General features: G+C 32.5%; 1 protein-coding gene across 1 annotated transcript in view; it reads left to right on the top strand.

The window, feature by feature from the left end:
• Nucleotides 1-26,140, top strand: part of LOC146995600 (uncharacterized) — a 196,232-nt gene that overhangs the window by 129,796 nt on the left and 40,296 nt on the right. Inside the window, exon 8 of the mRNA XM_085824485.1 lies at nt 7,033-7,151. The gene's annotated coding sequence lies outside the window, so the exon portion shown is untranslated. The remainder of the gene's footprint in view (nt 1-7,032; nt 7,152-26,140) is intronic.

Raw genomic sequence — 26,140 nt, 5'->3', positions numbered from 1 at the left:
TCGGCACCAGGAAGGTACAATTTCTTTATGGTCGCTACACAAAACCAAAATAAGAGGTCAAAGAATTGCACAGACTCTGTACACATTGATCTGTTTTCACTTAAAAAAAAATCCTAGAATTGCACAAATTAGGCATTGCACAGTGCCTTAAATTTGTCCATGTACACATCAATCTATTTTCATTTAAATAAAACCGGGAAGCTAAAACAGAGTTAAAACTATCATGGTAACCAGAAGTGAGGTTTCATCGCCAAAATTTAAAAAAAAAAAAAAAATTGTCGCTAATTGAAGAGGCACCCAATTCTACACTAGAGCCCTATTTTCATTTAAATAAAATCAGGAAGCTAAAACAAAGTTAAAACTATCATGGTAAGCAGAAGTGAGGTTTCGTCGCCAAAATTTTTTAAAAATTGTTGCGATGCGAAGGGGCACTCAATTCTACACTAGAGCGAAAATATTTATATTCGTGATCCATTTGTACATAGGAATTCAGTATACAAGTAATTTTCTCACACCTTTAACAAAGGTTGAAGATATCTTATGTGAGACACTTTTTTGATTACATGATCGATCAGGTTATGTTAGATTTTTGTCAGGTTTCCTGACTGTTCAAGTTCACGAACTGGCAATTTTAATGTACACGAAGGGTGGAATCACCAGTGGCAGCGATACAAAGCATTACCGAGATTTTTAAAAATTTCTTATTAAAATCTGATTCTTGCATTTCTTAAGATCTTAATCTTGCATTTGAACCATCAGGAAATCCAGTCTGAATGACGTAGAAGTCAGTACATCCGTATACGCTGAAATAAACATGCTACTTTCAGCACAATCAGTTCTTTTTTAGATTGTGTTTCACTGTATTTTATTGAGTGTCACATTCTCTCCAGAAGTCATGGATTAGCCGTCTTGGATGGGCAAAATCTGGATTCCTTGGGAAAGAAAGCTTGGCTCTGCATTTGTCCAATCAAAGCTTGGATCCATTAGAAGATTTTGCAGCTGTGTGACATTTTGACACCTGTTCAGAGGGACCATTATTAGCAAATAAAGTTATTCTTTGAAGTGGTGATTTGTGAAAGACATTCACCAGTATCTCTTGGAACCAAATTCGGCAGTTACCACTTAGTTTACTTGAGTATTGGTTGGTAGGAACTGTTGATAACTGGCTTTCCATCTTGGTGTGCCTCATCATATCATATGATGTTTTAATGCAAAGTAAAATGTTTGATATCCAAATGTAATCGAATATGTGTAGTTTCCTAAAAAAGTGCCAGAATATTTAAATGTGCAAAACTAAAAGTATAAAATGTTAGTTTCCTTGAATTATGCGTTTTCTTAGTCTTCATTTTATAATAAATCCAGATGTAAAGTACGAGTTGAAAAATAGGCTGATCGCATTTTCGTCATATCACATATTATATTAAGTTGAACATTATTCTTCAGAACCGTATGTTTAGCTTAAAATGCTCGTTAAAAATGGGGATTTTTCTGTATATTAGATCATCAGTTTAAATCTAACTAAATTTTCTAAAACTGAAAAATATAAGAAGGCGCAAATGAAACATGCAACAAAAGTTATCGTACACCGAAATATTTTCGTAAAATTTCATAAATAAAAATTATCGTCTGCAACATTTTTACCCTGCAAAGGGCTATTCATTTCGTTTTGGCATTTTGAATTAGTTCACTATAAATGTCAGTTCACTTCTCAAATTGTTGCCACCAAATATTGTCGCCCTACGTTATATTTAAAGAAATTAGATCAAGGATGTCAAACTCGCGGCCCGAGGACCGCATGCGGCCCACAACAAATATTTTTGCGGCCCGCCCAATATATCGGCAAATAATAATATATAATAATAAAATAACATATCGACAAAGAAAAAAGTGAAATGTTTACTGCTAAGTAATTAACGATAATTTATTCAGTGTTGTTAGATTACTCACAGCGAGCTGACACACACACACACACTACTTAAATTACAAATGCGTGTGAGTAGCTTGCGTTCAGCTACCTTCGGCTTTTGGGGGACACGTGCACTCAGAACTTGTACGCATCCACCGATAGCCGAATGTGGCCGAACTCATGGTCTCAGTTTTCCAATCACACTTATGATATATTGGTGCATCCACTTTGCTTTATTATTTTTGCGGCCCGCCTAAAGTTAAACCTTGTTTGTTTGACCCAAGTGTACCTATGAGTTTGACATCCCTGAATTAGATAATGAAGAATCTGCATAAATGTACGTATGTTTCTTGCATTGTGAGAAAACAGCGGTACCTAGAGTCATCTAATTTTGAATAGCGTAATCCTCCACCGAATATGGGCATCTGAAAGCCCAAATTTGAAATTTGGAATTTCTGTTTTGTAAAACTTTAACGAATTTTTCATTAACAAACTCAACGATTTAAAATACAGCAATGGCGACACTCTATGGAGGAAAAGAAACCTTTTTATCTCCAGCGCGGAACTGTATATCGGAAAATCTAAAGATATGCTCATTGTAAAATTATTTTGCGATATTGTCGTTGAATTGAATTTTATGATTTAAGTGCGAAGAACATGATGTTTAATAAATAAAGGTAACGCACAAAACGTTAAAAAAACGCCCTTTCCGACGTAATTTAAAATCGGAGACCTTCAGATTTTTTTTAAATTTATTTATTTTTAATTTCTGCAGTTTGATGACGTTTAAAAACTCGCTTGTCTTTATTCTTTGCTTGCTTACTTCCTCATATTTTATTTAATATTTAAAAATGTGTCGTAGTCGTAAGGAAACAACAAATATCATACGAAAATGGATCATTTTTCATCATAAGGGGTGGAAAATCGATCCGGGATATCGCTTAATTAGTACATTTATCCCATTCTACGACGCAGTATATGATAAAACGCTTTAAAAAATCGGATCGAAAATAAAGTAAGAAGAGGTCGTCCGGCAAAGTTAACGTGATCAGAGATTTGTAGTTAGAAAATTTGTGAAGAACGCACGTTTGAGTGCTGTAGAGATTTCTACAGAATTTATTGAAAAACTTTCTACTTCAGTTTCACCTGAAACTGTTCAACGAATACTTAGATGAGCTCATTTATATGGAGGCTTCACTCGATGAAAATTTTTCTGTAAGTGCAAAAAATGGAAAGGTTATATTCTTTCGCAAAATCAATGGTAAATAAGCCCGAAACGTATTGGAACCGTGTCTCATTTGCAGATGAAAGCAAATTTAACATTTTTTGTTTCCAATAGGCATATAACAGTATGGAGAAGAAAAAATGAGGAACTTAATCCCAAGAACTTAGTTGGAACTGTAAAGCATGGCGGTGGGAGTGTGGGTGCATGTCAGCATCAGGATTAGATAGTTTGGTATTTATTGATGGCACAATGAACCATGCTCTTTATTTAAAATATATTAGAAGATAATTTAAAATTACCCAATCAAAATTTTGGGTATTGGAAACAACTTCTTTTTACCAGGGTAGCGATCCTAAGCGCATGGCCGTCAACGTTTGCCTTTGGTGTGTCTAATATTGTCCACAAGTTCTGAAAATACCACCTCAGTAACTTGCGATGCAGATATTGCAAAAAATATATAGAAAAAAAATTTTTAATATGAAAAGTTTCAGATTTGAAATTACATCCAAAGGGGCGTTTTTTTAATATTTTGTCTGTTATCTTTATTTTATTAAATATCACGTTCTTCGCACTTAAACCATAAAACTCAGTTCAAGAGCAATATTGCAAAACAGCTTTCAATTGAGCATATCTTTAGAATTTCCTATACAGAGTCTCGCGCGCTGGAGATAAAAATGTTTTTTCTGTACAACGTTGCCACTGCTCGCTTTGAAATTCTTGAGTTTGTTAATGGAAAATTCGTTAAAGTTTTACAAAATATGAAATCGATAATAAAACAAATTTCAAATTTGGCCTTCGCACTAGGATTACGTCATTCAAAATTCGATGGCTCTATGTACCGTCGTTTTATCACAGTGAAAGAAATATTCATACATTCATGCAGAATTTTTCATTATTTAATTTCTTTAAATATAATGTAGAACTCTAACAATGGGTGGCAACAGTTTGAAAAGGGAAACGGACATTTATAGTGAAATGCCGTATTTGACGGCATATAAGACGCACCCTTATTTAGAAGGCCACACACAAGGAAAAAAAGTTTCAATAGTCCGCCCTACAGCGCGGCACCACAATAACTTAAAATGTGGTTTCTTTCTCTTTCATCCATATTTCCTATTTGACTGAGTTTAAAAGAAGTTTTCTTCCGTGCATTTATAACAAACCTATGAAATGCTAGTATTTTTTCTTCATAATCTGCTGGCATTTTCTGTGCAATAGTTGTTCTTGTGCGCATTGATAAGACTTGCCTTTTCATGAACCTGTAGCACCAGCCCTCAGACCCTGAAAAATTCTGATTCCCACGTTTTTCTGCAAATCCTTTGGCCTCATTGATTATCATTTTGGTTGCAACACTTATCCCAGATTTCCTCTTATCTATCACCCACATTTTTACGGCATTTTCAAGTTCAGGCGGAGCTGGGCATCGAAGGTTATGTTTTTGTTTTTTAGCAGTCTTCAGTGGATCTTCCTGCAGTCGCCAAGTACGTATCATTTTTTCGGTAGGTGGTGGACCGAAATGCCTTACTGCTCCTCTACACCCCTAGTTTATATGTGGCCGATTTAAATCGGCTAGGGGGGCCGGGGCTGCGCCCACTTTTCTGACCCCTAGTTTATACTGAATTGTATAGCTTAATCTCCTGTTTCCTGTAGTCATATTTTCCAGGGTATTTTTTTTTTAAACAAATAGTTTTAAGCACCGATACCGACGCGTTTATACACAGTAGCACCGATACCGATACGTGTGTCGGCTGAGTCAAAGAAAGTCTATGTAAAGAAGGAAAGGCTCCATAGACGTAATGTGACCGTCGAACCTGTTCGAACTTCGACATCAGCTTCGAGCTTTGGCGCTTTTTGGCGACAGATATTTCACGCATGCGTAAAATAATTATGGCAGATGTAGGAAAAGTTATGTGTGTCTAGACCAGTGTTCCGCAACCGGTGTGCCATGAGTAGGATATAGGTGTGCCGCAATCAAATACATGTATTTGACATTTTGCAATTTTTTATCATAATTATCGCAAAATAATTATGACAGATGTAGAAAAGGTTGTGTGTCTAGACCTTTATCCGGGCTAAAAATAGCATTCAGTATTGAAAGTTAACTTGTGTCCTTCACGTATAAGACGCGGGTAACGTTTTTGAGACCAAATTTAGGAAAAAAAGTGCGTCTCATATGCCGTCAAATACGGTAAGGCTAAATCGCAAAACGCAAACAATAGTCCTTCAGGGACATAGCCCCTGCGGACTAATAAAATTAAAATAAAGCTGGTCAGCTCTATACCCAGACGTTTGAAAGATGCCATAAATGCTGCAAGGTAACCCACAAAATGTTAACAGAAATACTACATAATATGTGCAGATTCTCTTAAAGAGTACAAAGAGGTAAATTTTCTGTTACTTTTTGATTATTGATTTCCCCCCAAAAAATTCATATGTTCATAAAATAACTAATCTATTTTTGCTAAGCGAAATTTATAGATATTATGAAAAACTTCTCATTCTCAAATATTAATTTTTATTAATGAGCAAAGCAATATTTTGCTGAAACTCGTAAGTGTACGGACACTTTTAGGAGCCACTGTATGAATTAGAAGAAAAAAATTTTATTCAATAAAATTTATTTATTGCAAATTTACATTCACAGCAAACGATTAAAATGAAGTAATGTTTCTGTGTTTAAAAAAGGGTGGATATGTGTTTTTCTGTAAAATGTAAAAATATGTTAGAGTGCACTGTACATTTTGATTTGTAGTGCTTCTAAGTGATTGCTCATTTTCGTGAACTGAAATGCCGCTAATATCTGTATTAATTTTTTAATATTTCCGAATTAATGTACTTATAATTAAAGTAAAACAGAACTCCGCTAAAGTATTTACACTCTGTGAATATCAAGATGCGAATCACAGCGTTCAGTCTGTTAGAAGTTTTCTTAAGAAAGGTTTCTTAATTCTTTCTATATTCTCTCTTCATTAAATATACAAGATATGGGTTGAATCCTAGCAGAGCCCACACCCTTGGCGCGAATAATTTTGGTTATAGCGCGCATCGTACATAGACAAAGGGAGTGTGCAGTGCCAAGATTGTGCAATTCTCTGATCTTTTTTAAATGAAAACAGGTCGATGTTTACATGGATATCGAGTTTGTCCAATTTTTGTATTATTATTTTCAAGTTGGCGATTTTGAGAAACGCGCGAACCAGTGCGCACTTTCTCAGTTTGTCGCCAAGGGTGTGGGCTCTCCCAGGATTTTACCCAAGATATGTAGGAAATGACTGAAAAATTGAACTTAAGTTTTCTGATAATTCTGAAATATTCTTTATTCTAAACGTTCAGCAATTAAATTCGGTAGTTTTCCCGTTTATCTCCTCGCGGTATCGTATAAGAACATGTAATATGATATAATAGCACTCGATAATTAATAATAAGACAATGAAAAAATTAGAAGCGACGTTGCTTATGTCATTTAGTGTTTATTTCACATGGAAACTGTTTGCCTATTGCCGGCAGCCATACATTACATCACCACGTAATCCTTTCATTGGTGATATATAGATTCATATCATGAATATTTGAATATTTTCGATTACTTGGGAGAACTTCACGGGGAAAGTGCGGAATCACCCACTGCTTGGCGCGTATTTAAGAATTGCACATACTCGGTATTCATGTACACATCGACCTATTTTTCACTTTAAGAAAAATCCCAGAAATGCACAAAAATGACGCTGCGCACTCCCTTTATCTATGTACACATCGACGTATTTTCACTTAAGTAAAAGAAAACTGTCAAAAATCGAATTCTTCCTACCCTTGTAAAAAGCGCCATACAAATAAGTGTGCGATTCTGCACTTTACCCGAATTCCACATTGCTGAAAATATTCTATCGAATCTTTTTTTCAGTGGATGGTAACTCAAAAGCGCATGGCGAGACCAAACAACGCGAGACTCAAAAAGAGAATTTCGAGAATAAAAATGGACACCAAAACATAATGAGATACGATTGCCAGATTTGCGGGCAGGTAAAGTACCTTAAATTCATTACTTGTCTTATCTTGTGTTTACATTGTTTCTTTTGGCACTAAATGCCTTCGCAGGTTATGTTATATATAAAATTTTAAATTTAGGTTATGTTATATTTAAATTGCTTGGTGTTCCATTTAAATTCGCAATTATTTATGGATGACACACCTTTTTTTTTTTTTTTTTTTGTCTGGACTTCGAGCGATTTTGTAGTATGAATCTACACAGCTTATATAGCAGTTTGATAAACCTCCTGTGGTTTGGGGGGGGCGATAGTACGTTTGCAATCGTCTGATATCATTTTCCCGGCAGAACTTGCATTCAAAGTTTATGTTAAGAATTTTTAGAATTCTGAATGTAACGTATACTTTTTGCTTACTACGTTTAATTTATTCTTAATTCGTTTTCTCTGGTTTACCTGATTAATTATATTTGGTTTATAATTCAGTCTAATATGTTTATGTAGGAGTCTAAATTCTGTATTCAGTCTAATATGTCCATGTGTTAAGAATTAAAATTAGAAAAACTTGGACAACATGGTCTTCATGCGAGAATCACGTTTATTTCTTTAGTGTAATTTATTTCAACGTGTGCTAAAAAATTATCGGTCCATAAGAAAATTTCGAAGAGTTGGTGGTAAAAATTCAGCTTTTTTTTCCAAACTAATTTTTTTTTATTGCTCTCTATTTAAATACCATGCTAAATCAAAAATGAGAAATAATATTAAATAACACTAATGAATAAATGAAATATTTTAAACAACTTGCTTTTAAATATGAAATTAAGATAAAGTGTTTCATCATTGAAGTACAAATATTATAAAGAATCAGTTCTTATATTATAAAACCCGTGGAAAAAGGATTTTAAACATGTAAAAGTTGCAGTTTAACACCTACTTTAGTAACTTAGGTAGGCCCACCATCAAGCGAGCAGTAAAGCTCTCTGAACACTGGTAGCTCGGTAGAATTTCCAACAGAAATATAGCTGGAGAAAAACCACGAAATGGTAAAAAATAGACTCGGCGAATTCAAGTAAGTCCAATACATTATTATAGCAATTTTTATACAGTTTTTATTTTTAAATATATTTGTGTGCCCCGATAAAATTTTGACCATTACTTTCTTGTTTGCACGCGAAAAGTACAAAATTTAATATTTATTATATTTTTAATTAATTTTTTGATTTCTCGGTTTCGTTCGTCTCTACGATATTGCATTTAGTAAAAAATAATTCCAAATTAAAATTTAATTATTCTTTCTAAAAGTGTGTGAAGTCTTGTTCTACGCGAATACTACTTCATTTAATTCGCTGTTAAGTCTTCCTTCTTTTCAGCAAGACCATTGGTATTCAGAGGTTTGTCAGAATATTCTTGGTTTTATTCGGCCCGAAGTTTGGAACATTTGTCAATTATATAAGCCATGGGGACGAATTTATTAGGTTACTTAGTTTCTTTTTTGATTTCTAGCTTACCAAAGGTTATTATGGTCCAAATTTAAAAGCTTCATAAATTAAATGTTATTGATGATAGGAGAGCTGCTGGCTTGTTTTTGAGATCAGAGCTTTCATAAACCAACGTATGAAAGCCGAATAGCCTTATAGTGGCTTAGAGTTAAAAATCTGAGGTTTACAGTTGATCTAGAGATTTGTTTAGTCTGGCTGTGAATGAAGCTGTTAGCTCCACGTAAGTTTGTAGAAGATTCAGATCTATCTGCAGCCCTTGATAAAGATTGCACTTAGTTAGGTCTACGCGAAAAAGTTCTTTCCCGTTTAAGCTTTATTAGCCTTTTGAGGCCGGGGCTTTGGTAGCAGTAAAAGCTACCAAAGGACGGGGAATCTTGAACCGCGAATGCTTTTTCCCCTTTAAGAAATCACCTCCTATTTGCAACAAAGATTCTTGTGTGTAGTTTAGTTTAATGTATTCTCAGTGAGGTGCATCTATGTCGCAAAAGGAAGACCTTTGAAAGAGATAAGTGGTTAAAGATAGATTATAAAACAAGTTCGAAATTCAAAAAATAACAAAATAACTTGGGCTTCCAGGTGCCCATGTTCGGATGGAGGACTACGCTATTCAAAACTGAACAGCTCTAGGTATCATTATTTTTTCCCAATGCAAGACACATACGTACATTCATACAGATTGTTCATTATTTTATTTCTTTAAATACAATACTGGCATTTGTATTTTATATTATTTATATATATATATGTAAGATAAAAATGTATGAATCAGAATTATAATATAACTATAAACATTAATTCTTCCTCTATATTCTAAAATCGTAATAACTTCTCTGTATTGCGTCATTTCTAGATCATTCTATGGCCCGCGCAACTCCGATGACGTAATAATTAAGAACTGAAACTGTCGTTGTAAACCAAAACTTTTCGTGTGCTTCCATCTTTCATAACTACGCACTCCAGCTTTTGCTCTGTGCTGTGCTAAGATGTAATTTCGCTGGCTTGCTTTCTATCTCAACAATATCAAAAATGTAAATCTTCTGTGGAAAGGCACGACTAGAGTGCCAAGTGATTGTGGCCACAAATATCAATTGGAAATAAAAATGGAATTAAAACTGCTTCGACTGCCAAGTTCTTTAGATATTACCAAGTTAGCATTACTAGCATACTACGCAATCAAATTCTTCTTCAATATGGGTCTAATCACGCATCTACAGTGTTCCGTTTTTCCTTTGCTTTTATTATGACATATATATATATATATGATGTACCAGCTTTTGTCAGGAATAAATAGATTGTTGAAGAATCATAAATGTAGTCGTAGCTTAAATAATCAGACGATAAGTTTAAAAAACAGGATCCATTTATTATTATTCAGGAGAAATAGCAGTTACAAAAATCAGATATCCGGAGTAAATAAAAAGAATTACTAATAACTTTTTGTATGAAGTTTACTGCATCGTGACATTTAAGAAAAAGCCCCGATATTCCTTTTGCGAGTCTTTTTATAGCCTCTGGAAAGGCGGAGCTTCCATGAAATAACGTCAGCCTCGTCATCCAATCCAGTTCGTTTGAAATATCTCGAGAACATTCTATAACTGTACGTGTAGAAAAGGCGGGAAAAACAACTTGACTACGGGGCTGTGAATTTAATTCCACGTACTTTCAAATAAGAGAACGTCGCCATTAAAAATAAAAAGAACATAAGTTAGAATTTAAGTGTAATCTTGACTATGGAATTTTATTATTACATATATATATATTATTTTATTATTATATAATTATATATATTATTATTTTATTTTTATATATTTATATTTTATTTAATACTGCATTTATATTTGGTGGCAACGATTTGAAAAGTGATTCTACGCAATATGCCGTTTGGAGATGAAGAGTTGGGCTAAAAACATGAAAGCCTTAATCCTGTATCCCGCGATTATAAGGAGGAACGTAGTGAAATTCTGAGACGTAATAAAAGAAACTATTTAAAAAGCTTACAATGTGTTCAAAATAGAATTAAATAAGTTAAAAAATTGCAGCCTTAAAAAAAAAAACTTCTTAAGGAGATGTCTAGTATTTACGTTACTCACCGGACAAAATATGCATGCCGTGCATTAGGATTTCAATCCACATCAAATGTCTCTCACTGCCAAACATAAAAATGTCTCGACTGCTGGTGGCGTTAAGTTTTGAAACTTTTGTAATTTCATTTAGCTCACTAACTACTAACCGGCGTAAAACAGATTACTATTTTGATAAATATTAGTAGATAGAATATGGGGGTTTGGAGCTATGTGGCGCTGTGGCGCTCACAGACGACGGACGGGGGAAAAGGAAATTTACGGAGGAGCCCGTGTGGGTTGATACGTCATCAACCACGCGGCTTAACCCCGGACGTGCTGCATCCTATTCGTGACGTCATCACGCATTATCAGCTCGGATTATCTTGCTACGTCAGACACATGTTTCATCCTTTTTGTGTTTTCATGTCCTCACTTATCGATTGACATAGAACTCGCCGCTGCTTTGATGTCATACTAAATCCGCAGTCTGATTGCAACTTGTTAGAATTTCTAGCGCATTCTTTTTAGTTCAGCAACGACCGCTAGAGGGCAGTAGTCGTATCCATAGCGCTTTCTGATTGGTTCTCCTGGATCCTGACCAAGTTATTAACCATTATTTTTAATTGATTATACTATTTGACTTAATAATTAATATATTTAATGAAAAAAGTTCATCTATTTACCTGTAAATTTCAATTATTTGTCCATCTGTGGCATGGGAAACCTGGACGATAACAAAAGCCGTGCTTTTATCTCATGAATCATACTATTTAATCTTATCTATCCGATCGTATCTATCCTCTTTGTTCATCTTTGTGCTGCGGAAACCAGCATGAGGCTGATGGATTGCACATAGGGAATTCTGTTCCATCTTGCTCAGACCTTTGAACATCCTCGATAATGAATGAATTCATAACTTTAAATTTATTTTGTTTCTATTTTCTGTTAAGATATTTTAAATTTCTCATTTCTTTATCTCACAAACATGATTTAAGTATTTTTCTTTTCTTCTCGCCGTTAAATTAAATGTACTAATTTTCACTCCATATGTTTTATATACAAACATAAGATTTTCTTTTTTTCCTCCCATTTTTAAGTTTTACATTCTTTTCCCCTGCGTTTAACTTGCAAAAGTAATAGATTTTATAAAAGTAATATGTTTTCACAATTTTAATTTTTTTTTCTCTTTTTATTTTACAAAAGGTTTTTTCCTCTTCAGTTTAATTTTTCTTTCCGTGTTTTACGTTCTTTACTTTATTTGTTTTACAAAAGCTGTGCTTATTTTCATACGATTTTTTCTTTCATTTTACGAACTCGGTCTTTTTTTCCTATATTTTACTTCAAGAAGTAATTTTTAATTTTTCTTTTATATAAAAGCATTTTTTTAATTCTTTGAAGAATTTTCTTCTCTCATTTCTTTTTTCTTTCTTTGATTTTCCTCTTAAAGTTTTTCTTAATGTTTTAAATACTTATTGATATTACACCTCCATTTCTCGAAGCGTAAAGTTACATATATATTTCTCTGTCTATGAAATTTAAGCTGGAACTTACACGCATATAATTTCCCTCTGGAGGCTTTCATGGATAATATTTTCTGTAAATTTAAACCAATAAGTACGATGTCCCTTCCATATAACTTACTTAGCATATACTATTTCTTATTCTTTTTTACGCTACTAATACTTAAGATATACAAAACTTTCTCTTCTAATGTATTACACCATACTACTAACACTTAACAGGCGATACTCCGAACTTTCTCTTCTAATGTATTATACTAACTTTTTGAAACATTATACAAAACGTCGCGGATTCTCTTTTACACATCTCATTTTTGTTCAAAGGATTCATAAAACGTGTCAAACAAATGTAAATTTTAAACTTTCTATTTTCCATTTAGACGCTTTGCCTTACATTTAACCTTTATCAGGTTTTTAAAACATATCTCTGTTAATATTCCGATTCTTTTTTTTTTTTTTTTCTAAAAATAAATGCATACCTATACGGATTTTTTAAAGATCTACTGTGAATTAAACTTTATAATTCAGACAAAATACATTTTCACAACATAAAATCTACTTGAACTAATATATGGACATCTCTAACCAGTTTAGTTCAAATACATACGAAATTTCTTATTATTCTCTACCCCTGTCTAATACGTATCAACAGCATTTCATTTCCTATTATTTTACGCTACAGACATTTACATGAATATATTCAGAACGTTCCCTTTTATTGAGCAGGAGGTTTCAGATATATTAGTAACACAGATTGACTCTTTGAAATATTTTACAAACATATCTTGGATTTTCTTGTACACATTGTATTTAAATACGTTAAATTTTGATTTCTATCATGTGAAAACTTCACCCGGATTCTTAATGTAATCCCACCATTTACCGCAGACCTTCATAAACACTGCTATATTTGAACTTAACACAGCCATAATTTTTTAACAATCTACAGAATTTTTAACTACAGAGAAGAATATCCGCATTGTAATGTAATATTTTAAATTCACTATAGAACCATATTTGTGTAAAACATCTATAAAAAGAAAGGATGTCTGGACATGGAATTAATGTTAAGTCACGGAAGTGAAACTTTATCATCTTTTTCCCAACTTCGGACATAAAAAATTCTCAGCTAGGAATGTACTCGTATATATATATATATATATATATATATATATTTTTCAATCATTATTTTTACGAGTCTCAAAGCTTTTTAATATATTCCTTCTAATCTTACAGCTTTTTGAGAATGATTTTTAAGTTATGACACATATCAAATAAAATCCTACATTACAGGGAATATTGACATGAATTTCGAAATAATAATACAACTTAACTTCAATATATTCAATTTGACTGAAGATATGCATTTCAAACTGACATTACTTTGCTTAGAGTTCTTACAACTCTTTGAGTACATCTTACATTTAATTTTCCAATAATATGAGAAATATTTTTGCATAAGTACCATACAAAACATATAATATTGACATGAACTCCATGGTCCAACGTTGGTCACTTAAATGAACACTTAATACATTTTAGTATGAATTAATTTTAAAAAGAAAAATTCAAATGCAAGTATTCAAACAGAAATGCTTCACAAATTTACATATTAAGCAAACATTCAAGAGAATACTATATATCTAGAGATATTATTTACACTAGTTGGTAATGTAATTTATGAGAACAGCCGCAGACGCATATGAGAGGTATGCAATATCCATGAAAAAACTTCCTACCAAGCCAAAGAGCAATAGTGAAACATAACATATAAGAAGGGGAAAAAAATGTCTGAGTATGGAAAACATGAACAAGAAATGAATATGTTTTCTGAAAATGTGTCGAATGGGATATGTCAGGAGTAAGAACCTTAACCAGTTTCAGGAATAGGGTCTGAAAAATAATGAAGTATTTTTAATCTTATTTTTTGTCTATAATGCATTTATTTGTACTAAAATATTCTGTTTGAAGACTATATTCTACACTTAGAAGGAATTTAATAAATCAGAATGATTTCGTTTTCTGAAGATTTAGGTTCAGAAATATTACAACTCAAAAGAAAAAAGGTTAGAGCAAGAATGACGTATACCGTAACCAATAAAATTTTTTTTCTTCCTAAAAAAATTAAAGTGAAACGTTTTCCACCAAAAAAAAGTAAATGAATTTTTTTTCGACTTTTCAAAATCAAAGTGGAGATTTTTCTCCCTAAAAAAATTAAAGTGAAATTTTTTCGACCTAAAAAAATCTAAATGAATTTCTTTCGACTTTTCAAAATCAAAGTGTAAATTTTTCCCCTTACATTTTGAATTTAACATGAGTTTTCCCATAGACAAAATAAAAGTGGAGATTTTTCTCCCTAAAATAATTAAAGTGAAATTTTTTCGACCTAAAAAAATCTAAATGAATTTTTTTCGACTTTTTAAAATCAAAGTGTAAATTTTCCCCCTTACATTTTGAATTTAAACATGGGTTTTCCCATAGACAAAATAAAAGTGGAGATTTTTCTTCCTAAAAAATTTAAAGTGGAACTTTTTTGACTTCAAAAATCTAAACGAATTTTTTTTTCACGTTTTTAACCTCAAAGTATAATTTTTCTAACTACATTTTGAAATTAACATGGGTTTTACCATAGACGAAGTAACAGTGGAGATTTTTCGTCTTAAATTATTAAAGTGAAAATTTTTACCAATATACTTTTCTGCTTTTCATGCCATTACATTTCCAATGAAATTTGATTCATTGCCAGAAAGTTAAATGTTTGTTATTTGTTTTCACATCCGAACGCATTTCGTGTCTCACATATGCTCATTACAACCAAGTTAGAAGTTAAGTGGATTCTTCCTGAAATACTGTACATTTCATTACGGAAAGTATCTTGATTTTGAATCCTCTAATGTTTCTTTTTTTCCTACATTCCAAGTAAATTTTGTGCATAAAGTTTTCAGTTTCGATGGGAGTTATTTGCGGATGACTATGATGTTATCGTGTTTCCATAAACCTTTTAAAAACTTTGAGTATTACCAATTTTTAATGTTACGGCCACAGCAAATCATTGAATTTTCAAATATTTTCTTATTTGTCTTTTACATTGCCATGTAAAGATTTGGGAATAAATGTTCATTAAATAGATATATTGTTTAATAACGTTTGGAAGATTTTACTTCAATAGCACTACCATGCTGAATCAGAAAATTAAGAAAAGAAATGGAATTTTTTTATCTTAGCATACTATGGAAATAGAGACTGTTAACCCAGCTCATAAAGAATATTTTCTCGAAGTTACCAAGAATCACTGACTTGCACTATCATAGGTTTTTCTCATGAAGACTATTTCTTTCTTAAAAGAAGTTTATATACTAATTTCATTAGAAACATATCTAAGAAAATATATGACATTCATGAGAAACATCAGCACCTTGATTTAAATTACTAGGAAACTAAGAATCATTGTTTTGTAAATATGTTTCTCTTTGACTCAAAAGTTTCTTCTTTATCATATTCTAAATGAACAACTAACCGTACATAAGTAATATATTGTTTTGATGAACCAGTGTTCTATTTTAACTTATTGTATTACATTTTAAAAGACTATGAGAAGAAAGTCATGTTTTCCCCTAAATGCTCATTTTCCAAGTAGAATTTTATTATCACACACATGTGTTTATTGCACTTTTTGATAAAATCTCAAAGGCTGAAATGAGTGTTTCATTACCAAATTTGTATTTTCCGACTTCATTCTACTGAAACTGAAACATTCATAAGTTTTTACGAAGAAATATTTCTACGTGTTGTACTTTTTGATTAATTTTCATACCACTTGATTATCTTTGAAAATTTACTTCTTAGTCCAGTGCTAACACTATATTGCTAATTTTCGCTTTTTCAGTGCCTTTCGTATGTGACATAAACTCAGTTTACAACCTTTTCTTACTTAAACACCTTGCATTGCATTGCTGAACCAGGGCCATGCTTTCATTTTTATTACATATCATCCGAATATTATAAAAAAGGCACATTTTTTCCTTCTGTTAGCAAAATTTGAACGAATATATTACTATTACAGAGACTTCTTTAGTAAAATCTCAACGTTAAACTGAACGTTTCATTACTAATTTTGAAGATTCTGGATATATCCTACTTAAACGTTCATAACTGGTTAGCAAAATAGTTTATACATGTACTCCGTTGTACTCTTGGTTAATTTTAAATTGGTTAATTTCATCTATAACACTTGATTTCTAATGAAGTGTCGAAATGATTGATTATTAACTATCTGCTTTTTGCAAAGAATTTCGTAGATACATGTGTTCAATACAGAAAAATTTTCTAAATTATCAGTATTATTACCAAAATAGAATGCAAAATTTCCCTAAAAATGTATACATTTATTTCTTTAAAAACACGTACAGAATACCCACATTTAATAATTTAATGAGTATTTTTCTATATCAGAACGAAAGGTTTTAAATAATGTCATGTTCCATAAAATTTATGAATTTCTGATGTCGTTGGCTTTTTGCAAACGCTTTGAGAGAGTGTGCTCTCGGTACTCTTTTAAACACTTCGAAACAGTTTTCTCTTTGCTATTGGAAACTATTTTATCTTTGCTATTGATATATGCCAATGAATTCTCGATACTTTTTCTCTTGGTTTATCTTCAGCTTATGAATAATTTAAATACTTAAAAATATATTTGTAGATCATTTATGTTGACACTTGTGATAGATTTCCTGGATGTGTTTTTAGAAAATGTATTTTTTCCCGTAAATGAAACTAATCTTTTCTTAAAATTTTATTATTCAGAGTATTACTCAATTATGACAGAATGCCAGATTTGTTCCCAGTATTCAACATTCATATTAACTTCAGTATTCCAAAGCTCTCACATAAATTTATATTTTTTTTATCAATAATAAGAAGACGAATGGAATAAATGCAGGTTATGCAGACATAGGGTAAAAATCTGGATGTAAAAGAACTTCTTCAGATCTAGGCAATTCAGTAAAATGTGCAAATATTCATCCTATTCGAAGCTTATTTTTTTTGGAATTACACAGCATAAAAATGTACATTTACTGAAAATAGATGTAATGAAGATCAAGTACTCTGCAAAAATCTGGACGGTAATTATACAAATCTAGTTATATGGAAGATTTCCATAAAGTGGTTCGAGCGAAGGAAACACGCCAGCAGTCTCCTAAAACTTTAAGTGAGCACCTGATCTGGGCTCTTACAAAAGTTAAGTAGAATTGAAGATTCTACGTAAGAGCGAAAATCAAAAGCCATTCTTATCAAAAGACTTCTTCATTACGTCTATCAAAAGACTTCTTCATTACGTCATTCTTGCTCTAACCTTTTTTCTTTTGAGTTGTAATATTTCTGAACCTAAATCTTCAGAAAACGAAATCATTCTGATTTATTAAATTCCTTCTAAGTGTAGAATATAGTCTTCAAACAGAATATTTTAGTACAAATAAATGCATTATAGACAAAAAATAAGATTAAAAATACTTCATTATTTTTCAGACCCTATTCCTGAAACTGGTTAAGGTTCTTACTCCTGACATATCCCATTCGACACATTTTCAGAAAACATATTCATTTCTTGTTCATGTTTTCCATACTCAGACATTTTTTTCCCCTTCTTATATGTTATGTTTCACTATTGCTCTTTGGCTTGGTAGGAAGTTTTTTCATGGATATTGCATACCTCTCATATGCGTCTGCGGCTGTTCTCATAAATTACATTACCAACTAGTGTAAATAATATCTCTAGATATATAGTATTCTCTTGAATGTTTGCTTAATATGTAAATTTGTGAAGCATTTCTGTTTGAATACTTGCATTTGAATTTTTCTTTTTAAAATTAATTCATACTAAAATGTATTAAGTGTTCATTTAAGTGACCAACGTTGGACCATGGAGTTCATGTCAATATTATATGTTTTGTATGGTACTTATGCAAAAATGTTTCTCATATTATTGGAAAATTAAATGTAAGATGTACTCAAAGAGTTGTAAGAACTCTAAGCAAAGTAATGTCAGTTTGAAATGCATATCTTCAGTCAAATTGAATATATTGAAGTTAAGTTGTATTATTATTTCGAAATTCATGTCAATATTCCCTGTAATGTAGGATTTTATTTGATATGTGTCATAACTTAAAAATCATTCTCAAAAAGCTGTAAGATTAGAAGGAATATATTAAAAAGCTTTGAGACTCGTAAAAATAATGATTGAAAAATATATATATATATATATATATATACGAGTACATTCCTAGCTGAGAATTTTTTATGTCCTAAGTTGGGAAAAAGATGATAAAGTTTCACTTCCGTGACTTAACATTAATTCCATGTCCAGACATCCTTTCTTTTTAGATGTTTTACACAAATATGGCTCTATAGTGAATTTAAAATATTACATTACAATGCGGATATTCTTCTCTGTAGTTAAAAATTCTGTAGATTGTTAAAAAATTATGGCTGTGTTAAGTTCAAATATAGCAGTGTTTATGAAGGTCTGCGGTAAATGGTGGGATTACATTAAGAATCCGGGTGAAGTTTTCACATGATAGAAATCAAAATTTAACGTACTTAAATACAATGTGTACAAGAAAATCCAAGATATGTTTGTAAAATATTTCAAAGAGTCAATCTGTGTTACTAATATATCTGAAACCTCCTGCTCAATAAAAGGGAACGTTCTGAATATATTCATGTAAATGTCTGTAGCGTAAAATAATAGGAAATGAAATGCTGTTGATACGTATTAGACAGGGGTAGAGAATAATAAGAAATTTCGTATGTATTTGAACTAAACTGGTTAGAGATGTCCATAATCTGTGTTACTAATATATCTGAAACCTCCTGCTCAATAAAAGGGAACGTTCTGAATATATTCATGTAAATGTCTGTAGCGTAAAATAATAGGAAATGAAATGCTGTTGATACGTATTAGACAGGGGTAGAGAATAATAAGAAATTTCGTATGTATTTGAACTAAACTGGTTAGAAATGTCCATACATTAGTTCAAGTAGATTTTATGTTGTGAAAATGTATTTTGTCTGAATTATAAAGTTTAATTTACAGTAGATCTTTAAAAAATCCGTATAGGTATGCATTTATTTTTAGGAAAAAAAAAAAAAAAGAATCGGAATATTAACAGAGATATGTTTTAAAAACCTGATAAAGGTTAAATGTAAGGCAAAGCATCTAAATGGAAAATAGAAAGTTTAAAATTTACATTTGTTTGACACGTTTTATGGATCCTTTGAACAAAAATGAGATGTGTAAAAGAGAATCCGCGACGTTTTGTATAATGTTTCAAAAAGTTAGTATAATACATTAGAAGAGAAAGTTCGGAGTATCACCTGTTAAGTGTTAGTAGTATGGTGTAATACATTAGAAGAGAAAGTTTTGTATATCTTAAGTATTAGTAGCGTAAAAAATAATAAGAAAAATAACATGCTAAGTAAGTTATATGGAAGGGACATCGTACTTATTGGTTTAAATTTACAGAAAATATTATCCATGAAAGCCTCTAGAGGGAAATTATATGCGTGTAAGTTCCAGCTTAAATTTCATAGACAGAGAAATATATATGTAACTTTACGCTTCGAGAAATGGAGGTGTAATATCAATAAGTATTTAAAACATTAAGAAAAACTTTAAGAGGAAAATCAAAGAAAGAAAAAAGAAATGAGAGAAGAAAATTCTTGAAAGAATTAAAAAAATGCTTTTATATAGAAAAAAATTAAAAATTACTTCTTGAAGTAAAATATAGGAAAAAAAGACCGAGTTCGTAAAATGAAAGAAAAAATCGTATGAAAATAAGCACAGCTTTTGTAAAACAAATAAAGTGAAGAACGTAAAACACGGAAAGAAAAATTAAACTGAAGAGGAAAAAACCTTTTGTAAAATAAAAAGAGAAAAAAAAAATTAAAATTGTGAAAACATATTAGTTTTATAAAATCTATTACTTTTGCAAGTTAAACGCAGGGGAAAAGAATGTAAAACTTAAAAATGGGAGGAAAAAAAGAAAATCTTATGTTTGTATATAAAACATATGGAGTGAAAATTAGTACATTTAATTTAACGGCGAGAAGAAAAGAAAAATACTTAAATCATGTTTGTGAGATAAAGAAATGAGAAATTTAAAATATCTTAACATAAAATAGAAACAAAATAAATTTAAAGTTATGAATTCATTCATTATCGAGGATGTTCAAAGGTCTGAGCAAGATGGAACAGAATTCCCTATGTGTAATCCATCAGCCTCATGCTGGTTTCCGCTGCACAAAGATGAACAAAGAGGATAGATACGATGGGATAGATAAGATTAAATAGTATGATTCATGAGATAAAAGCACGGCTTTTGTTATCGTCCAGGTTTCCCATGCCACAGATGGACAAATAATTGAAATTTACAGGTAAATAGATGAACTTTTTTCATTAAATATATTAATTATTAAGTCAAATAGTATAATCAATTAAAAATAATGGTTAATAACTTGGTCAGGATCCAGGAGAACCAATCAGAAAGCGCTATGGATACGACTACTGCCCTCTAGCGGTCGTTGCTGAACTAAAAAGAATGCGCTAGAAATTCTAACAAGTTGCAATCAGACTGCGGATTTAGTATGACATCAAAGCAGCGGCGAGTTCTATGTCAATCGATAAGTGAGGACATGAAAACACAAAAAGGATGAAACATGTGTCTGACGTAGCAAGATAATCCGAGCTGATAATGCGTGATGACGTCACGAATAGGATGCAGCACGTCCGGGGTTAAGCCGCGTGGTTGATGACGTATCAACCCACACGGGCTCCTCCGTAAATTTCCTTTTCCCCCGTCCGTCGTCTGTGAGCGCCACAGCGCCACATGGCTCCAAACCCCCATATTCTATCTACTAATATTTTTACTGCATTTTCTTTTGGGCTATACATTCCATCCATTATTAGAATATTTATTATTATGAATCGTAGTAGTAGTGCTAAAATGACAAAATATGAGTCATCTTTTCCACATTAAAATAATTCCAGATTTTCTAGTATATTCATTTAATTTTTCAAGGATTAAATTTTCATGACTTCTATTAAATCTTTTATTTTGAATGAACTGACCGCCAAAATAAATCTGTTTTAAGTCCAACGAGGCAATTTGCCCTGAAGGACTATTAATTTCGTTTTGGCATTTCGCGTTGATAACTTTAAAAGGCTGTATCACTTTTCATATTGTTGCCACCCTATATTATCACCCTGTCTTATATGTAAAGAAATGAAATAACGAAGAAGCTGCATAAGTGGATGTATGTTTCTCGCACTGTGATAAAACAATACTTAGAGCCATCCAAATTTGAGTAACGTAATCTTGCATAGAATATGCGCATGTGGAAGCCCTAATTTGAATTTCAAATTTGTTTTATTATCGATTTGAGATTCTGTAACCTTTCCAACGAGTTTCTGATTAAAAAAACTAAATGATTTCAAAGCGAGCAATGACAACACTGAACGAAAAATAAAATTTTTCGTACAGTTTTCCACTGCTCCAGCGCGCGAGACTTTGTATCAGAAATTCTAAAGATATGCTCATTTTTAAAATTAAATTGCGATATTGCTGTTGAAATGAATTTTATATTTTGAGTACGTAGATTGCGATATTTAATAAATAAAGGTAAAGCACAAACGTTAAAAAAAAAGCCTTTTTGGACGTAATTTAAAATCTGAAACCTATCATCAGATTTTTTTTTTTTTTTTTTTTTTGCGTGAATCGATCAATTTTGGGGATGATTTTTGAAACCTACGTTTTGAAAGTTTTAAATTTTGCTGGAAGAGAATAAAATAAAAGAGCGCAGAGTCTTCAAATCTCGTTATTCTTTGCAATTTTTTGTTTATCATTAGAGTATTAGCAGCTAGATTTTTTACTGTTACCTAATTTTAAATGTTATATTCATAAGTATTTTTTGAGAAAAAATGAGAAATCAAGTTTGGAAGACCTTCCTTGTTAGAAATTATTTCATAATATCATTAGAATAATTAAATAGGATGTAAGTTGCATTTAATTTACGAGAAAGGGGGGGTCACCTTCTTTAAAATAATATTTAATTGTGTTTATATAGTTTATGCAATTTCACGTTTAATTTACCAAAATAAGTGATGTGACATTTGCACTTTTATAATGAAAGTTTATAAAAAATCAGTATAATTTAATTCTTAAATTGAAAATTAAGGTAAAATAAAACAGCTTAACCGAATTATTTGGCACATGGGAATTTTACTCAAGTAAATACAATTATTTCTTTGAGTTTTATAGGTATGTTTATGTACAGCTGCTACGACTATCTAAAGCAGACGCACAACCAAGCCCGAACCCAAATTATAACCTCAGTATTGGGCGGGAGGTGGATCTGTCGGATAATTAATTAGCTCCTATCGAAAGCTTAAGAAAATTGACTACTTCATCTCTGAAAACTCATGGCTGAACTTGTCGACCGGGATCACCATTCACGGCAATCAGAGACCAGAAGTGAGGCTGTATTTGGCCTGAAGATTTGACTTGCCGTCAAAGTGTTCCTGCCAGTTCTATGCACTAGACCGTCAATCTCGGAACGCCTGCTATTGTGAGCTGGGCGAGTTCAATATACGCAGGTGAGAGGAATAGAAAGGAAAGGTTCCGGAATGGTTTCCAACGGAAATAATTAGATCGTGGAATGGCTTTCAGTGGGTACTACGAAAAAAAGGGATATTTTCGCTGACTTATTTCCGAACCGTGAAAGGAGTTTCACTGCTTATTTTTATGCTCCATGTGTTATTGAACATTTTGTTGTAGGACAAATTAATTGTTATCAATTTATGAAACAAAAAAAAAAAAAAAAATACTTCGTAGAAAAATACGTGTTTGCAATGTAAAACTGTACGCTCATTTAAAATTTGCTTAAAGGCATAACGTTTTGGCGAAAATACATAATTTTGTTTATTCCAACGAACATGAAGTTACAATACGTAAGTGTAAAGTTTTTATTTACTTAACGTATTGCAGAAAATTGCAACTGTAAAAAAAGGGGCAGACAATCAATAAGAATAATAAATAATACACATACTAACGAAACGCTAGCTACCCTCACAAAGCAGGAGCCCGTTCATAGTAGGCGCTCAATGAGGGAAAGACTGAAATTCCCTATACTCAAAATCCCTTTCTCTTTCTCCTCTTAGCTCATCCCTACTTTCACGTACCATACCTACTAATCTTGGACTCTTCCGGCAAACAACAGAATTCGTTCCGGGATTGAGCGCCTACTGTTCTATGCGGGGAGGTCCGCGCTGAAGGAGTGACGCAGAATGACGGTGTTAAACAACCGGAATGGCCGCTTGCACCGCTACTGATACCGTGGGACTACGGCAAGCCATGCCCGCTACCCAGGGCAGTTCTTAGCGGGGGTTTCAGCGCGTAAACTACGCGGTACCACGACTAAATATTTTAAATTCATTATACCTGCCATGTGTAAGTACTTTTTATACAATTTGTAACATGCAAGTACTTCATGAATATGAAATAAAAATTTTATTGATCATTGATCTTTTTTTTTTTTTTTTTTTTTTTATTTGGGGGGCGACAATCTTCGGAAAGTTCTCGGGCAGACAATGGCTTAGGGACGGCCCTGCCACTAACGATACCACCAGACTGGGGAGCCCCCTTTATCTAACCGTGTAAAACAGGGTTTCTTAAACTGTGGGTCTCCCAAAATTTTAGCAGTTTTGATATTTCTTTAACTTATTATGATAATTTTACAATTAACAAATATTTTAACACAGCGTATCTGAAAATAGATAAAGATAAGACAGCACAGACAAAGAAAGAAAACGAAAACGCTTCGACGCATTCTTTTTATAAACGTTCTTTTTACTTTCTTTGCATCTGATGTTGTCATTTCGTCTGTTACTTATTTAAAATGTTCACATTGTTCTATGTCTTAAAATTAGAAATTAAAGTGAATGACCTAAAACTGCAATACAAGAGAAAAAGTTGACAGTTTCACTCACGCGTGCATCTGATTTGCGCAATACTTATGGGGCCCAACAAAATGGGTCTCGAAAAAATCTGTGATAAAAAGGTTATAGAAACCCTGGTATAAAATGATCTTCCCCCAGTGTTCTGGAACCACCAGGTTCGTAATTATAGTCCCCCGAGAGTGCTACTGTTGTGATAAGATACCCAGTCAGTATTTTATAGGTATCTAGCACCCACAGCGAATAGGTTCTTAGGTTTAAAATAAAATAATAAAAAAAAATTCATGCTTCATTTACGGAATTTCAGTGCCTTACAGAATGACGCGCATTTTTTCCATCCAGAAATTTTCCGCGATTTTGAACGGCAAAAGTAGTTGTATTTTTATAGTGAACAATATCAGTTTTATCTGAAAATGAAACATGTCATTTTTTTACTACTAGTTTTACGTCTAGTTTGAGTTAATGCAAAAATATTCATTATGCAACGTTTTTCGTTGCACAGATTGCCTGAGGTCCATTATTAAAGTTGAACATATTCGCCGGAAACCCAGTTACAAAACCCGAAGTATTTCCTTCACCATTTCATCTCTCTCTCCCTTTTTGCAACTTGCAGTCCCATAAAGAAAATAGCAGTGCTATAACGCTTAACCTGCTAATGTGTGTCTTTTGGAGGATGAAAACGATATGAAGATACGATAATCGTCGGGCTTTAAATAGAATATTGATTCGTCTATGAAGCGAACTGTTGCCACTCTACTACGTATAACATATAGAATCTTTACTGGCCCGGTTTCCTTCTTTAAAAAATGTAGGTCTACGTGTATACAAATGGCGATTTTGTACAATTTCATTTACTCCTGAATCTCTTTTTTCAGGTTTTCTTGCTTTGCTTCAATGTGCCGAATTAAGATCGATGTCTGGGCCCACCAGCGGCCGAGTGGTAAAGTCGCTGAACACTGGTAGTTAGGTTCGACGTTCTAATCCCGCGAACGGGCTGGCTGCATAGACGTTTTCATGGATTTTACCATGTGTAACGTGTAAATACGAGCTAACTCCCTTAGAAAATACACCACGAATGCAAATACTTTCAGTCACGCCAAGCGAATTCGTTACTTGCTTGTATGATTCATGAGTTTCCAGATCTCGTCAATCATGGATCCTTGTAAATCAAGAAGCTGATGTAAATTAGGTTAATTGATTAAGAGAAAGCCATTCGAAGATTATCGCTGTCTGGTCTTTTTTATTTTATTTTATTTTGTTTATAATTTTTTATTTTTCATTATTTATTTTATTTGTTTTATTTATTTTTTTATTTCATTTTAATGTTCCAACAGTTTCATTTATCTACGCAATGCTGATGGACGGAAGCTCCAAAGACTTGCTTATTACACCTTCCGCCTTAGAAAAGACATTTATTCTTACATTTATGCTTTTGGAAGCATCAGTTGTTGAACTTTTCAAGGACAGTCTTTTCTCAATATGATTTGTGTACACTATTAATACCAGAACTCAGTTATCTCAGAAAGTCCTCTCAAGTGGTTGATGGAAAAAAAAAAAAAAGAGAGAGAGAGAGGGGCGGGAGAACCTCGGACCACCCCCGGGGTGTTCTCCCTCAAAATTGGTGTGGAAAGTTTAACAGTTAGCTAGGTTCAGCAATACCTCAATTACCTGTGGTACTACGGAGGTGCTGGCCTAGCTTCTACCTGTACCTGTCTGGGCTGGAGTACCTTCGTGCAGATATGTTTTAAGGGAAACTAGCTCTTATCTACATTAATATAGGAGAACAACCACGAAACGTTCCATGCAACCAGCTCGTTCGCTAGGATTTAAACGTGGATAGAACTACCAGTTTTCGGTGACTTTAACGCTCTGTCACTAGGGAACCAAGAGGATGAGATAGAGTTCCAACTTTTTCTGCAATTACGACGTCGTTA

This window comes from Stegodyphus dumicola, chromosome 9 (assembly GCF_044657685.1).
Source record: "Stegodyphus dumicola isolate Sdum_Otavi_A_Nest chromosome 9, ASM4465768v1".
Classification (NCBI taxonomy): domain Eukaryota; kingdom Metazoa; phylum Arthropoda; class Arachnida; order Araneae; family Eresidae; genus Stegodyphus; species Stegodyphus dumicola.
This window is presented reverse-complemented; position numbering and strand designations above follow the sequence as displayed.